The sequence below is a fragment of the Schistocerca gregaria genome, chromosome 11, assembly GCF_023897955.1.
Source record: "Schistocerca gregaria isolate iqSchGreg1 chromosome 11, iqSchGreg1.2, whole genome shotgun sequence".
In the NCBI taxonomy this organism is placed as follows: domain Eukaryota; kingdom Metazoa; phylum Arthropoda; class Insecta; order Orthoptera; family Acrididae; genus Schistocerca; species Schistocerca gregaria.
The window spans coordinates 117,419,109-117,434,264 of NC_064930.1; the positions used below are offsets into that span (position 1 = coordinate 117,419,109).

The 15,156-nt window shown below is 44.0% G+C and overlaps 1 protein-coding gene across 1 annotated transcript in view; it reads right to left on the reverse strand.

Annotated features, from left to right (window-relative positions):
* The window catches only part of LOC126295177 (voltage-gated potassium channel subunit beta-2-like), a 1,066,574-nt gene that overhangs the window by 794,169 nt on the left and 257,249 nt on the right, over nucleotides 1–15,156 (reverse strand). Inside the window, exon 2 of the mRNA XM_049987482.1 lies at nucleotides 7,649–7,736. The gene's annotated coding sequence lies outside the window, so the exon portion shown is untranslated. The remainder of the gene's footprint in view (nucleotides 1–7,648; nucleotides 7,737–15,156) is intronic.

Below are 15,156 nucleotides of genomic sequence, written 5' to 3' on the forward strand. Positions count from 1 at the left end.
TCATTTTTTCGGATGAATCCAGGTTCTGTTTACAGCATCGTGATGGTCGCATTCGTTTTTGGCGACATCGTGGTGAACGCACATTGGCAGCGTGTATTCGTCATCGCCATACTGGCGTATGACCCGGCGTGATGCTATGGGGTTCCATTGGTTACGCGTCTCGGCCACCTGTTGTTCGCATTGACGGCACTTTGAACAGTGCACGTTACATTTCAGATGTGTTACGACTCGTACAGAACACGATCGTACGGACACCTGTTGACAGTTTGTGCGATTATATCGTGAATATAATACTAACTCGAATTCTTTACAGACGAATGGAAAAACTGGCTGAAGCCGTCCTCGGGGAACATCAGTTTAGATTCCATAGAAATACTGGAACACGTGAGGCAATGCTGACCTTACGATTTATCTTAGAAGAAAGATTAAGGAATGGCAAACCTACGTTTCTAGCATTTGTAGACTTAGAGAAAGCTTTTGACAATGTTGACTGGAATACTCTCTTTCAAATTCTCAAGGTGGCAGGGGTAAAATACAGGGAGCGAAAGGCTATTTAAATTTTGTACAGAAATCAGATGGCAGTTATAAAAGTCGAGGGATATGAAAGGGAAGCAGATAAGTTTAATTAGTTCTAAGTTCTAGGCGACTGATCACCTCGGAAGTTAAGTCACATAGTGCTCACGGCCTTTTTATTTTTTTAATGCGACCAAACAGCAATGTCATGAGTGCCTTGTTTCAAATGTGGTACATTCAGACAGACTGACATCTCAGAAAAGCCAGAACGATAAAAGGTAATAAGCTAAAAAACGTAAAAGTGCAGTCGTGTTGTCAGATGGCTCTGAGCAGTAAGCTATTTAACATCTGAGATCATGAGTCCCCTAGGACGTAGAACTACTTAAACCTAACTAACCTAAGGACATCACACACATCGATGACCGAGGCAGGATTGTAACCTGCGACCGTAGCGCGGTTCCGAACTGAAGCGCCTATAACCGCTCGGCCACAGCGGCCGGCAGTCGTGTTGTCAATGGTAAAAACAAAATGAGGGAAGTAAGCAGGTGAGCAACCGCAAGTTATGCTAGAGGCAGGAAATATTCCACCTCTGATGCAATACAGGCAGGACCACTTGCTATTCAAAAGCGTTCAACCTCTAGAATGTAGAAGTGCGTATTGTAAAAGGAGACTAACCAATTCTAAATAGTGATAAAAACAGAGTAAAAGGGAAGGGAAGAGGATCTTGGCCAGGGAAGGGAGTCAGGAATCTCCAAACCTCACCGCCCCGCTACTACTCCTGAGTTAGATTAAAAAACTAAAACTGAGAGTGAAAACCGTCTTCACTGATGAAGCTGAGAACCAGTTCGACCATCCGGGAATCGTCTGCCAATATTAAAGTTCGGGGAATTCTGTACTTAGTACGCAGAGCCAAAAGAAGGGGGCATTCCACCAAAAGTGGGCTACTGACAGGAATTCTCCACAACGACAACGTTGGGGTTGCTCACTGGAATACGGCCAGAAAATACACTGTTATCTACAATTAAAGCAAGAAACCATTATTTCCCCTTCCCGTGTCTAATTCACGATGTTGTTTGTTGTTGTGGTGGTTTTCAGTCCTGAGACTGGTTTGATGCAGCTACTCTTTCCTGTCCAAGCTTCTTCATCTACCAGTACCTACTGCAGCCTACATCCTTCTGAATCTGCTTACTGTATTCATCTCTTGGTATCCCTCTACGATTTTTACACTCCACGCTGCCCTACAATGCTAAATTTGTGATCCCTTGATGCGTCAGAAGATGTCCTACCAAACGATCCCTTCTTCTACTCAAGTTCTGCCACAAACTTCTCTTCTCCCCAATCCTATTCAATACCTCCTCATTAGTTACGTGGTCTACCCACCTAATATTCAACATTCTTCTGTAGCACCACATCTCGAAAGCTTCTATTCTGTTCTTGTCTTAACTATGTATCGTCCATGTTTCACTTCGATACATGGCTACACTCGACACTTTCGACCTTAACAAATTTCTCTTCTTCAGAAACGCTTTCCTTGCCATTGCCAGTCTACATTTTATATCCTCTCTACTTCGACCATCATCAGTTATTTTGCTCCCCAAATAGCAAAACTCCTTTACTACTTTAAGCCACTCATTTCCTAATCTAATTCCCTCTGCACCACCCGACTTAATTCGACTACATTCCATTATCCTCGTTTTGCTTTTGTTGATGTTCATCTTATACCCTCCTTTCAAGGCACTGTCCATTCCGTTCAATTGCTCTTCCACGTCCTCCTCTGTCTCTGACAGAATTACAATGTCAGCGGCGAACCTCAAAGTTTTTACTTCTTCACCCTGGATTTTAATACTTACTCCCAATTTTTCTTTTGTTTCCTTTACTGCTTGCTCAATATACAGACTGAATAACATCGCGGAGAGCCTACAACCATGTCTCACTCCCTTGCCAACCGCTGCTTCCCTTTCATACCACTCGTCTCTTATAACTGCCATCTCGTTTCTGTACAAATTTTAAATAGCCTTTCGCTTCCTGTATTTTACCCCTGCGACCTTCAGAATTTGAAAGAGAGTATTCCAGTCAACATTGTCAAAAGCTTTCTCTAAATCTACAAATGTAGGTTTGCCTGTCCTTAATCTTTCTTCTAAGATAAGTCGTAGGGTTAGTATTGCCTCACGTGTTCCAACATTTCTACGGAATCCAAACTGTTCTTCCCCGAGGTCGGCTTCTACCAGTTTTTCCATTCGTCTGTAAAGAATTCGTGTTAGTATTTTGCAGCTGTCAATTATTAAACTGATAGTTCGGTAATTTTCACATCTGTCAACACCTGATTTCTTTGGGATTGGAATTATTATATTCTTCTTGAAATCTGAGGGTATTCCGCCTGTCCCATACATCTTGCTCACCAGATGGTAGAGTTTGGTCATGACTGGCTCTTCCAAGGTTGTCAGTAGTTCTAATGGAATGTTGTCTACTCCTAGGGCCTTGTTTCGACTCAGGTCTTTCAGTGCTCTGTCAAACTCTTCACGCAGTATCGTATCTCCCATTTCTTCTTCTTCTACATCCTCTTCCATCTCCGTCATATTGTCCTGAAGTACATTGCCCTTGTGTAGACCTTCTATATAGTCTTTCCACCGTTCTGCTTTCCCTTCCTTGCTTAGAACTGGGTTTCGATGTGAGTTCTTGATATTCATACAAGTGGCTCTCTTTTCTCCCCATGGTCTCTTTAATGTTCCTGTAGGCAGTATCTATCTTACCCCTATTGAGATAACCCTCTAAATCCTTACATTTGTCCTCTAGCCATGCCTGCTTAGCCATTTTGCACTTCCTGTCGATCTAATTTTTGAGACGTTTGTATTCCTTTTTGCCTGCTTCAGTTATTGCATTTTTATATTTCCTCCTTTCATCAATTAAATTCAATATTTCTTCAGTTACCCAAGGATTTCTACTGGCCCTCGTCTTTTTACCTTCACTCTTACTACAAACATGGAATATGTCAAGAAGGACACAGTGAGCTCTCAAAACAAACGACCATGCGGTGACGGAGAGATAAGAGGTATAAATCTTTTGCTAAAAATAATGGCATGGTTTTTATAACAAAACTGATAACGTAACATATTGTTAAAGGTGTGTTTCCACGGGACATTCGATACCCCCAATACAACTAGAGGGGCCGCTTTTGTGAAACCCCGACATTTTGTGCCATTTGCGTCTCACAACTCAGAAATTTGGCTCAGAGGTGCCTACAACCCTCCTCTGCAATTCTACTAGAGCGTGCCGCCCTGTGACGTCATCGTCTGGGCCGGCGACGGTTCGAAGAGGACCAGGGGTCGACACGTGCAGGAAAATCGACCACAGATCAGACGGTCACGTGACGTGTCAAGTAGGTCAATGACGTGACACTGGCTCCAAGTGTCACCACAACCCTGCCAAAGGCCACCGTCGACGCGTCACACGATGGGAAGGTCTTCGTATCCTGTATTACCCATACTTCAGCTCTTCTTTGGGCGCCTCTGCTACGGAAGTCCGGACTAGGACATTCGACATTTTTAAAAATTTCGGCATCGTATACACAGACATTTAAAAAAAAATCATTAACTCTGCTCATATATAAAAGGAACCATTTTCGATACGTCGATAGATTGATAGCATAAGTATCGACGTACCGACCCATAAAAATACACTATGTGATGAAAACTATCCCGACACCTGGCTGAAAATGACTTACAAGTTGGTGGCACCCTCTCTCTACAGGTAATGCTGGAACTCAATATGGCGTTGGCCCACCCTTAGCCCTGATGATAGCTTCCACTCTCGCAGGCACTCGTTCAACCAGGTGGTGCAAGTTTTCTTGGACAATGGCATCCCATTCTTCAGGAGAGGTGGAAGGGGCCTGGCACTAAGTCGGCGTTCCAAAACATCCCAAAGGTGTTCTATAGGATTCAGGACTCTGTGCAGGACAGTCCATTACAGGGATGTTATTGTCGTGTAGCCCCTCCGCCACAGGCCGTGCTCTATGAACAGGTGCCCGATCGTGTTGAAAGATGCAATACCTATTCCCGAATTGCTCTTCAACAGTGGGAAGGAAAAGGTTGCTTAAAACATCAATGTAGGCCTGTGCTGTGATAGTGCCACGCAAAACAAAAGGGGGTGCAACCCCCTCCATTAAAACACGACCACATCATAACACCACCGTCTCCGAATTTCACTGTTGACACTACACACGTTGGCAGAAGACGTTCACCGGGCATTCGCCATACTCACACCCTGCCATCGGATCGTCACATTGTGTACCGTGAGTCGTCACTACACACAACGTTTTCCCAGTGTTCAATAGACCAAGCGAGGCGTCGTTTCGCATTTACTGATATCCGAGTTTTCTCACTTCCCGCCTAACTGTGATAGTACTTACAATGGGTTAGGTTAGTTTAGTGTTGTTTAACGTCCCGTCGACTACGAGGTCATTAGAGACGGAGCGCAAGCTCCGGTTAGGGAAGGATGGGGAAGGAAATCGGCCGTGCCCTTTCAAAGGAACCATCCCGGCAGTTGCCTGAAACGATTTAGGGAAATCACAGAAAACCTAAATCAGGTTGGCTGGAGACGGAATTGAACCGTCGTCCTCCCGAATGCGAGTCCAGTGTGCTAACCACTGCGCCACCTCGCTCGGTGTACTTGCAATGGGTGCTGATGCAGTTAGGAATTCGTCAGTGATGGTCTGGATAGACGTCTGCCTATTACACATTACGACCCTCTTCAACTGTCGGCGGTCTCTGTCAGTGAGCAGACGAGGTCGGCCTGTACGCTTTTGTGCTGTACGTGTCCCTCCACGTTTCCACTTCTCTATCACATCGGAAACAGTGGACCTAGGGATATTTAGGAGTGTGGAAATCTCGCGTACAGACGTATGACACGAGTGACACCCAATCACCTGACCACGTTCGAAGTCCGTGAGTTCCGCGGAGCGTCCCTTCCTGCTCTCTCACGATGTCTAATGACCACTGAGGTCGCTGATATGGAGTACCTGGCATTACGTGGCAGCGCAATGCACTTGATACGAAAAACGTATGTTTTTGGGGGGTGTCCGGATACTTCTGATCCCACAGTGTACTTGACTGAGAACTAGGGCCACTTGTTACAAAAACTCACAACGGGAGTGAAAGTAGTGTGCTGACGACATTCGACGCCATATCCGGACTCAGTGACGTTGTAAGTAGGCTGTTTATGTTTTTATGTTGGTAAAGCCACGCAGCGCTCTGTATGAAAATCACTGACTGTGCTGTGTGCAGTCTGTGGCTGGTTGGACTCATTGTTGGAGTATTCGCTTGTTTAGTGTTGGGCAGTTGGATGTGAACAGCGCGTAGCGTTGCGCAGTTGGAGGTGAGGCGCCAGCAATGGTGTATGTGGGGGGAGAGATGGCGGAGTTTCGAGAGGTTACCTTAAGCGGACGATCTGGACGTGTGTATGACAGAAAAAGAAAAAATTGTGAAGATGGGTTGGGGGTTGTTTGGGGAAGGAGACCAGACAGCGAGGTAATCGGTCTCATCGTATTAGGGAAGGATGGGGAAGGAAGTCGGCGGTGCCCTTTGAAAGGAACCATCCCGGCATTTGGCTGGAGTGATTTAGGGAAATCACGGAAAATCTAAATCAGGATGGCCGGAAGCGGGATTGAACCGTCGTCCTCCCGCATGCGAGTCCAGTGTCTAACCACTGCGCCACCTCGCTCGGTTTTGTAAAGATGGATGTCGTGAATTGATAGATATATATATTATGACTTTTGAACACTATTAAGATAAATACATTGTTTGTTCTCTATTAAAATCTTTCATTTGCTATGCCTATCAGTAGTTAGTGCCTTCAGTAGTTTGAATCTTTTATTCAGCTGGCAGTAGTGGCGCTCGCTATATTGCAGTAGTTCGAATAACGAATCAAGGCCATTCGTTTGTAGGGATTATTGAAAGTCAGATTGCAGTGCGCTAAAAATATTGGCTGCTAGTTTAGTGATCATCAGAGTAAGTAAAGAGAAAACTGTCTGAGTACTTTGAGTTTTGCTCAGCTGTTTGAAAATAAAATAACGTAAGCGGCTTTCCAGAACAGTAATTCATTAACTTTTCTAAGGGGACGTTTCAACATCTAAAGGCTGAGGATGACACGGCGACCGGTCGGTACCGTTGGACCATCTAGTTCTGTTCAGACGGGGTTATCTTTGTTTTTCAGCATATTTTGATAATTTATCTCAGTATATGACCATTCAATGTTTTTTTTCCTCTTGGCGATTTTCATTGCCAATTTGTACCAATCAAATCACCTGCTGTTTTACACGATGCATTTATATTAATGGTAATGGCTATAAGTTGTTTGTAAATTATCAAATGGTAGCCTTACAATACGGATGAGTAGCCTCCAATGGTATGATGGTCATATCGTGCGACAATTGTAGTCGAAGACACATTTGTCAGATCGTCGGATAATTCTAGAAAGCAACACCAGCAGCATTATATAAGGATTGCTAAACCAGATTTCATGTCTCCAGAATGAGATGTTCACTCCGCAGCTGTGTGTGCGCTGATATGAAATTTCCTGGCAGATTAAAATTGTGCGCCGGACGGAGACTCGAACTCGGGACCTCTACCTTTCGCGGGCAAGTGATCAACTATCTGAGCTACCCAAGCACGACTCACGCTCTGTCCTCACAGCTTTACTTCTGCCAGTATCTCGCCTCCAACCTTCCGAACTTCACAGAAGCTCTCCTGCGAACCATGCAGAACTAGCATTACTGAAAGAAAGGATATTACGGAAACATAGCTTAGCCACAGCCTGGGGAATGTTTCCTTTGAGAGAGCTTCTGTAAAGTTTGAAGCTAGGAGACGAGGTACTGGCAGAAGTAAAGCTGCGAGGACGAGGAGTGAGTCGTGCTTGGGTGGCTCAGATGGTAGAGCACTTGCCCGCGGAAGGCGAAGGTCCCGAGTTCGAGTCTCGGTCTGGCACACAGTTTTAATTAGCCCGAAAGTTTCAGTTTACATATGGATTCTGATAACAGTACCAAACAGCCTTATTAGTCGACACGTAAAAAGGGTCCTCTGATTGGGTAACAAAGTGTTGCAGCGCGCAGCTTGAGGGCCGTGCTGTGCGGGCACGCACTCACCTGTTGGCGGCGGACGGCTGCGTGTCGCAGTGGGTGCGTGCAGCTCACGCATCGCTCGCCGCCGACCACGCTTCACCGGGCTGCCAACCTGCCGGAGACAAAAAGGAACAAACTGCAGCAGCGAACAGAAATACCCCACCCTGCAGTCGCGTCGGCCCTGGCTGCCACAGTCCTGCCGACCTAACGAACAGCCGCTCACTCAGTCCTCATTTATTCACGGCTCTGCTCTCACGCACTATACACGGTGGTCCATTGATCGTGACCGGGCCAAATATCTCACGAAATAAGCGTCAAACGAAAAAACCACAAAGAACGAAACGGTTGGGCCGCTAGATGGCGCTGCCATAGGTCAAACGGACATCAACTGCATTTTTTTCTAAAAACGAACCCCCATTTTTATTACATATTCGTGTAGTACGTAAAGAAATATTAATGTTTTAGATCCTCCACTTTTTTCGCTTTGTGATAGATGGCACTGTAATAGTCACAAATATATGGCTCACAATTTTAGACAAACAGTTGGTATCAGGTAGGTTTTTTAAATTCTAATCCAGAACGTAGGAACGTTTGAACATTTTATTTCGGTTGTTCCAATGTAATACATGTATCTTTGTGAACTTATCATTGCTGAGAACGCATGCTGTTACTGCGTGATTACCTGTAAATACCACATTAATGCAATAAATGTTCAAAAAGATGTTAGTCAGTCTCAATGCATTTGGCAATACATCTAACGACATTCCTCTGCATTGACAGTACGCTGACGCATGTTGTCAGGAGTTGTCGGTGGATCACGATAGCAAATATCCTTCAACTTTCCCCACAGAAAGAAATCCGGGGACGTCAGTTGCGGTGAACGTGGTATGGTGCTTCGATGACCAATCCACCTGTCATGAAATATGCTACTCAATACCGCTTCAACCGCACACGAGCTGTGTGCCGGACATCCACCATGTTGGAAGTACATCGCCATTCTGTCAGTGAAACCTTGTAGTTACATCATTAGAACATTACGTAGGAAATCAGCGTACACTGCCCCATTTAGATTGCCATCGATAAAATGAGGGCCAATTATTCTTCCTCCCATAATGCCGCACCATACATTAACCCGCCAAGGTCGCTGATGTTCCACTTGTCGCAGCCATTGTGAATTTTCCGTTGCCCTACAGCGCATATTATTCCGGTTTACGATACCGCTGTTGGTGAATGACGCTTCGTCGCTAAATAGAAGGCGTGCAAAAAATCTGTCATCGTCCCGTAATTTCTCTTGTGCCCAGTGGCATAACTGTACAAGACGTTCAAAGTCGTCGCCGTGCAATTGCTGGTGCGAAGAAATATGGTTCGGGTGCAATCGATGTTGATGTAGCATTCTCAACACCGACGTTTTTGAGATTCCTGATTCTCGTGCAGTTTGTCTGCTACTGATGTGCGGATTAGCTGTGATAGCAGCTGGAACACCTACTTGGGCATCATCATTTGTTGCAGGTCGTGGTTGACGTTTCACATGTGGCTGAACACTTCCTGTTTCCATAAATAACGTAACTATCCTGCGAACGGTCCAGACACTTGGATGATGTCATCCAGGATACCGAGCAGCATACATAGCACATGGCCGTTGGGCATTTTGATCAGAATAGCAATACATCAACACGATATCGACCTTTTCCGCAATTGGTAAACCGTCTATTTTAATATTGGTAATGTATCACGAAGCAAATACCGTCCGCACTGGCGGAATGTTACGTGATACCACGTACTTATACGTTCGTGACTATTACAGCGTCATCTCAAATCGAAAAAAGTGGTCTAATTAAAACTCATATTTCTTTACGTATTACACGAATATGTAATAAAAAATTGGGGTTCCCATATAGAAAAAACGCTGTTGATATCCGTTTGACCTATGGCAGCGCCATCTAGCGGGCCAACCATAACGCCATCTGGTTTCCCCCTTCAAGCTAGACGAGTTTAGTTCTTTGTAGATTTTTCGCTTCATTCTTGTTTCGTGATATATTTGGCCCGGTCACGATCAGTGGACCACCGTGTATATACCAGGAGCGCCCACTAAGTAATGCAACACATTTTTGTCGGCCAATTTAGGATAAAAAATGCGGACTTAGTTGTGAGACATCTTCTAGTGTTCAGCAACTATACATGAAATTCCGGTAGGTGTTGGCGCTATACGCATAATTGAAAATGGAGTCTGTAAGTGAGGTGAGTTCCAAAAGAGAGCTGTTAAAGAAAGAGGAAAGAGAGAGAGGGGGGAGGGGAGAGAGAAAAGGTTCAAATGGTTCTCAGCACTATGGGACTTAACTTCTAATGTCATGGGACTTAACGAGTGAGGTTATCAGTCCCGTAGAACTCAGAACTACTTAAACCTAGCTAACCTAAGGACATCACACACATCCATGCCCGAGGCAGGATTCGAACCTGCGACCGTAGCGATCGCGCGGTTCCAGACTGTAGCGCCTAGAACCGCTCGGCCACCACGGCCCGCAAACCCGCCTCGATGGCGAAAAACGCAGCTATTGTTAAGAGTTAACCCAGGTTTCGGTGTAGATAACTACACTTTCTTCAGAACAACAATAAAACCCGCAAGTGCCTAAGAAGACCTTTGTCAATAATTAAAAGAACACCACAGCTATACATTTATGTACGAAAAAGAAAAGGAAGAGCCAAACATTACAAATATGTACAAAGTCTAAACCACTACTTAACTTAATGGTGTACGCTTCATCTCACACCGGCCTATGTTCGATGGACCATGACCAGCCATAAACTGCAGCTACAAACGGTCGCTCATTTACAAGCCTGACCCGCTATCCATGCACATGCGCAAGACAGGGCAAGTTACTTGAATGCGTATGTTCATACGAATACGAGAAAGTTTATACATTGGTCGGGGCTAAATAAACCAAATATTCCCAACCTTGGATCAACGTATATCAAAAAATGAAACGAATTGAACAAGAGAAGAGCTAAATAGGAGATGAAACCTAAAAATAACCGCACACGGTTGCTTATGCTAGTAAAGAAACTTATATACGAAGCTACCAATGACAACAGGAGGAACTCTTAAAGACTATACCTAAAGACAGTAGTTAGCCTGGGGGGGGGGGGGGGGGAGGGCTGAGGATAATAAAGGTAATAAAGATACAGGGATAAAACGTGAGGTGCTCAACGGGCTAAAATCACCTTCATCGTAAAAGGAACATGAGGGGAAAAAGAAGAAAAGATGAACAGCTTGACCAACCGCGCCCGCCAGTCAGCGCACCCATGTGAAAATCCCTAGATCACCAGATTTACAAGTATGAAGAACAAAGTGAAGGCGCGAAACCTTCAAAAAATTTTCTGTTTCTAGGAGTTGGTCATTGAGGATATTGTCTTTAACATGTTTCAGGTGCTCAGAGATCTGCATTTCTTCCAGAACATCCAGTTTTAAGCCCTTAACCTCGGCATGAAGTAACTTGATATTGACTGGAGGGCTCGGCGCATGACCCGTTTGCACTAGGTGTTCCGCATAAGTAGAGCCCTTAGCACCGTCACCGCTTCTAGTAGGGATATGCTCTTTACACCTGAGACCCAGAGCTCGTCCCGTTTGCCCGATGTAAAATTTTGGACAATCCCCGCAATGTAATTTTATATACACCTGATTGGAAAAGTTAATCGCTCTTATTGTGCAAGGAGTGAATTAAATTCCTTTGTAAACTATTATTAGTAAAACAGGCGACTCTGCAGTTATGGGCTCTGAGTAAACGCCCCAATTTGTAACTTTAATTGCCTATGTAAGGGATGGATATCGTTGCCACCTGTTTGTCATCTAACGCATCCCCTAGGGTGGAAGACGTAATATTATTTTGATATATTTCCTTGTTATACAACTGCCTTACCAACTGAGGCCTATAGCCATTGTTGTTGCTGTGGTCTTCAGTCCTGAGACTGGTTTGATGCAGCTCTCCATGCTACTCTATCCTGTGCAAGCTTCTTCATCTCCCAGTACCTACTGCAACCTACATCCGTCTGGATCTGCTTAGTGTATTCATCTCTTGGTCTCCCTCTACGATTTTTACCCTCCAGGCTGCCCTCCAATACTAAATTGGTGATCCCTTGATGCCTCAGAACATGTCCTACCAACCGACCCCTTCTTCTAGTCAATTTGTGCCACAAACTCCTCTTCTCCCCAATCCTATTCAATACTTCCTCATTAGTTATGTGATCTACCCATCTAATCTTCAGCATTCTTCTCTAGCACCACATTTCGAAAGCTTCTATTCTCTTCTTGTCCAAACTATTTATCGTCCACGTTCCACTTTCATACATGGCTGCACTCCATACAAATACTTTCAGAAACGACTTCCTGACACCTAACTCTGTACTCGATGTTAACAAATTTCTCTTCTTTAGAAACGTTCTCCTTGCCATTGCCAGTCAGCATTTTATATCCTCTCTACTTCGACCAACATCACTTACTTTGCTCCCCAAATAGCAAAACTCCTTTACTACTTTAAGTGTCTCATTTCCTAATCTAATTCCCTCAGCATCACCCCATTTAATTTGACTACATTCCACTATCCTCATTTTGCTTTCGTTGATGTTCATCTAAAATCCTTCTTTCAAGACACTGTCTATTCCGTTCAAATGCTCTTCCAAGTCCTTTGCTATCTCTGACGGAATTACAATGTCATCGGCGAACCTCAACATTATTTCTTCTCCATGGATTTTAATACCAACTCCGCATTTTTATTTTGTTTCCTTCACTGCTTGCGCAATATACAGATTGAATAACATTGGAGAGAAGCTACAACCCTGTCTCCACACTGACGTTTCGCCTTCGACAGCGGAAGGAATCCTCAGAGGACAATCCGCTAGCTGCAACGAGAGCGCGAGTGAGCGCCGTATATATAGGCCATCCAGAGGGAGCCGCTGTCAATCACGTGACGTCCGCTGTGCTATGATCTCTGATATTGCCAACTTTCGCAATTGTAATTAATCGATTGTCACGCTGTTGCTGCGATGTTGACATCTATATCTTATCCAGCTCAATACCTTCATATTTTCTATTAAAATTATTGCAGCGTTTGACAATCTCAATTGCCTCTCTATACATTCCCGAATAATAATGCGACGTTTTTGCTGTGACGCTCGTCTCACTAAACTTTATTTCATGATCACTTTCCTGAAACACATGTTCCGCTACAGCCGATTTATCAATATGTCCGAGGCAGCAGTTCCTTTATGTTCACCCAGACGAGTGTTGGCGCTTCCTTTTGTTGTGGCTATATAGACCTTCACGAGAATGAAAACTGGCGTTCTACCGTTCGGTGCGTGGAATGTCCGATCCCTTAATCGAGCAGGTGGGTTAGAAAATTTCAAAAGGGAAATGGATAGGTTAAAGTGAGTTATAGTAGAAATTCGTAAAGTTCGCTGGCAGGAGAAACAAGACTTTTGGTCAGGGGAACGCAGGGTTATAAATACAAAATCAAAGAGGGGTAATGCAGGAGTCGGTTTAATAGTGAATAAAAAAAATAGGAGCGCGGGTAAGGTACTAAAACAGCATAGTGAACGCATTATTGTGGCCAAGATAGACTACCACAGTAGTACAAGTTTATATGCCAACCAGCTCTGGAGATAAGGAAGAAACTGAAGAAATGTATGATGAAATAAAAGAAATTTTCAGATAGTCAAGCGAGATGAAAATTTAATAGTCATGCGTGACTGGAATTCGGTAGTAGGAAAAGGGAGAGAAGGAAACATAGCAGGTGATTATTGATTGGGGCTGAGAAATGAAAGAGGAAGCCGCCTTGTAGAATTTTGCGCAGAGCACAACCTAATCATAGTCAACACTTGGTTCAGGAGCATAAGAAAAGGTTGTATACATGGCAGAAGCCTGGAGGTACTGACAGGTCTCAGATAGATTATATAATGATAAGACAGAGATTTAGGAACCAGGTTTTAAATTGTGAGAAATCTCCAGGGGCAGATGTGGACTCTGACCACAATCTAATGGTTATGAACTGTAGATTAAAACTGAAGAAACTGCAAAAACGTGGGAGATGGGACATGGATAAACTAAAAGAACCAGAGGTTGTACACAGTTTCAGGGAGAGCATAAGGGAACAATTGACAGGAATGGGGGAAAGAAATACAGTAGAAGAAGAATGGGTAGCTTTGCAGGATGAAGTAGTGAAGGCAGCAGAGGATCAAGTAGGTACAAAGACGAGGGCTAGTAGGAACCTTTAGGTAACAGAAGAGATACTGAATTTAACTGATGAAAGGAGAAAATACAAAAATACAGTAAGTGAACCAGGCAAAAAGGAATACAAACGTCTCAAAAATGAGATCGACAGGAAGGGCAAAATGGCTAAGCAGGGATGGCTAGAGGACAAATGTAAGGATGTAGGGGCTTATCTCACAAGGGGTAAGATAGATACTGCCTACAGGAAAATTAAAGAGACCTTTGGAGAAAAGAGAACCACTTGCATTAATATCAAGAGCTCAGATGGAAACACAGATCCAAGCAAGGAAGGGAAAGCAGAAAGGTGGAAGGAGTATATAGAGGGTCTACACTAGGGTAATGTATTTGAGGACAATATTATGGAAATGGAAGAGGAGGTAGATGAAGATGAAATGGGAGATACGATACTAAGTGAGGAGTTTGACAGAGCAGTGAAAGACCTGAGTCGCAACTAGGCCCCGGGAGTAGACAACATTCCATTAGAACTACTGACGGCCTTGGGAGCTGACAGAACTCTGCCATCGGGTGAGCAAGATGTATGAAACAGGCGAAATACCCTCAGACTTTAAGAAGAATATAATAATTCCAATCCCAAAGAAAGCAGGACCTGGCAGATGTGAAAATTACCGAACAATCAGTTTAGTAAGTCACGGATGCAAAATACTAACGCAAATTCTTTAGAGAAATGGAAAAACTGGTAGAAGCCGACCTCGTGGAAGATCAGTTTGGATTCCGTCGAAATGTTGGAACACGTGAGGCAATACTGACCCTACGACCTGCGTTTCTAGCGATTGTAGACTTAGAGAAAACTTTTGACAATGTTGGGTAGAATCCTCTCTTTCAAATACTGATGGTGGCAGGGGTAAAATACAGGGAGCGAAAGGGTATTTTCATTTTTTACAGAAACCAGATGGCAGTTATAAGAGTTGAGGGTCATTAAAGGGAAGCAGTGGTTGGGAAGGGACTGAGAGAGGGTTGTGGCCTATCCCCGATATTATTCAATCTGTATATTGAGCAAGCATTGCAGGAAACAAAAGAAAAATTCGGAGTAGTTATTAAAATCCATGGAGAAGAAATAAAAACTTTGAGGTACGCCGAAGACATTGTAATTCTGTCAGAGACAGCAAAGGACTTGGAAGAGCAGTTGAACGGAATGAACAGGGTCTTGAAGGGAGGATATAAGATGAACATCAACAAAAGCAAAACGAGGATAATGGAATGTAGTCGAATTAAGTCGTGTTATGCTGAGGGAATTAGATTAGGGAACGAGACA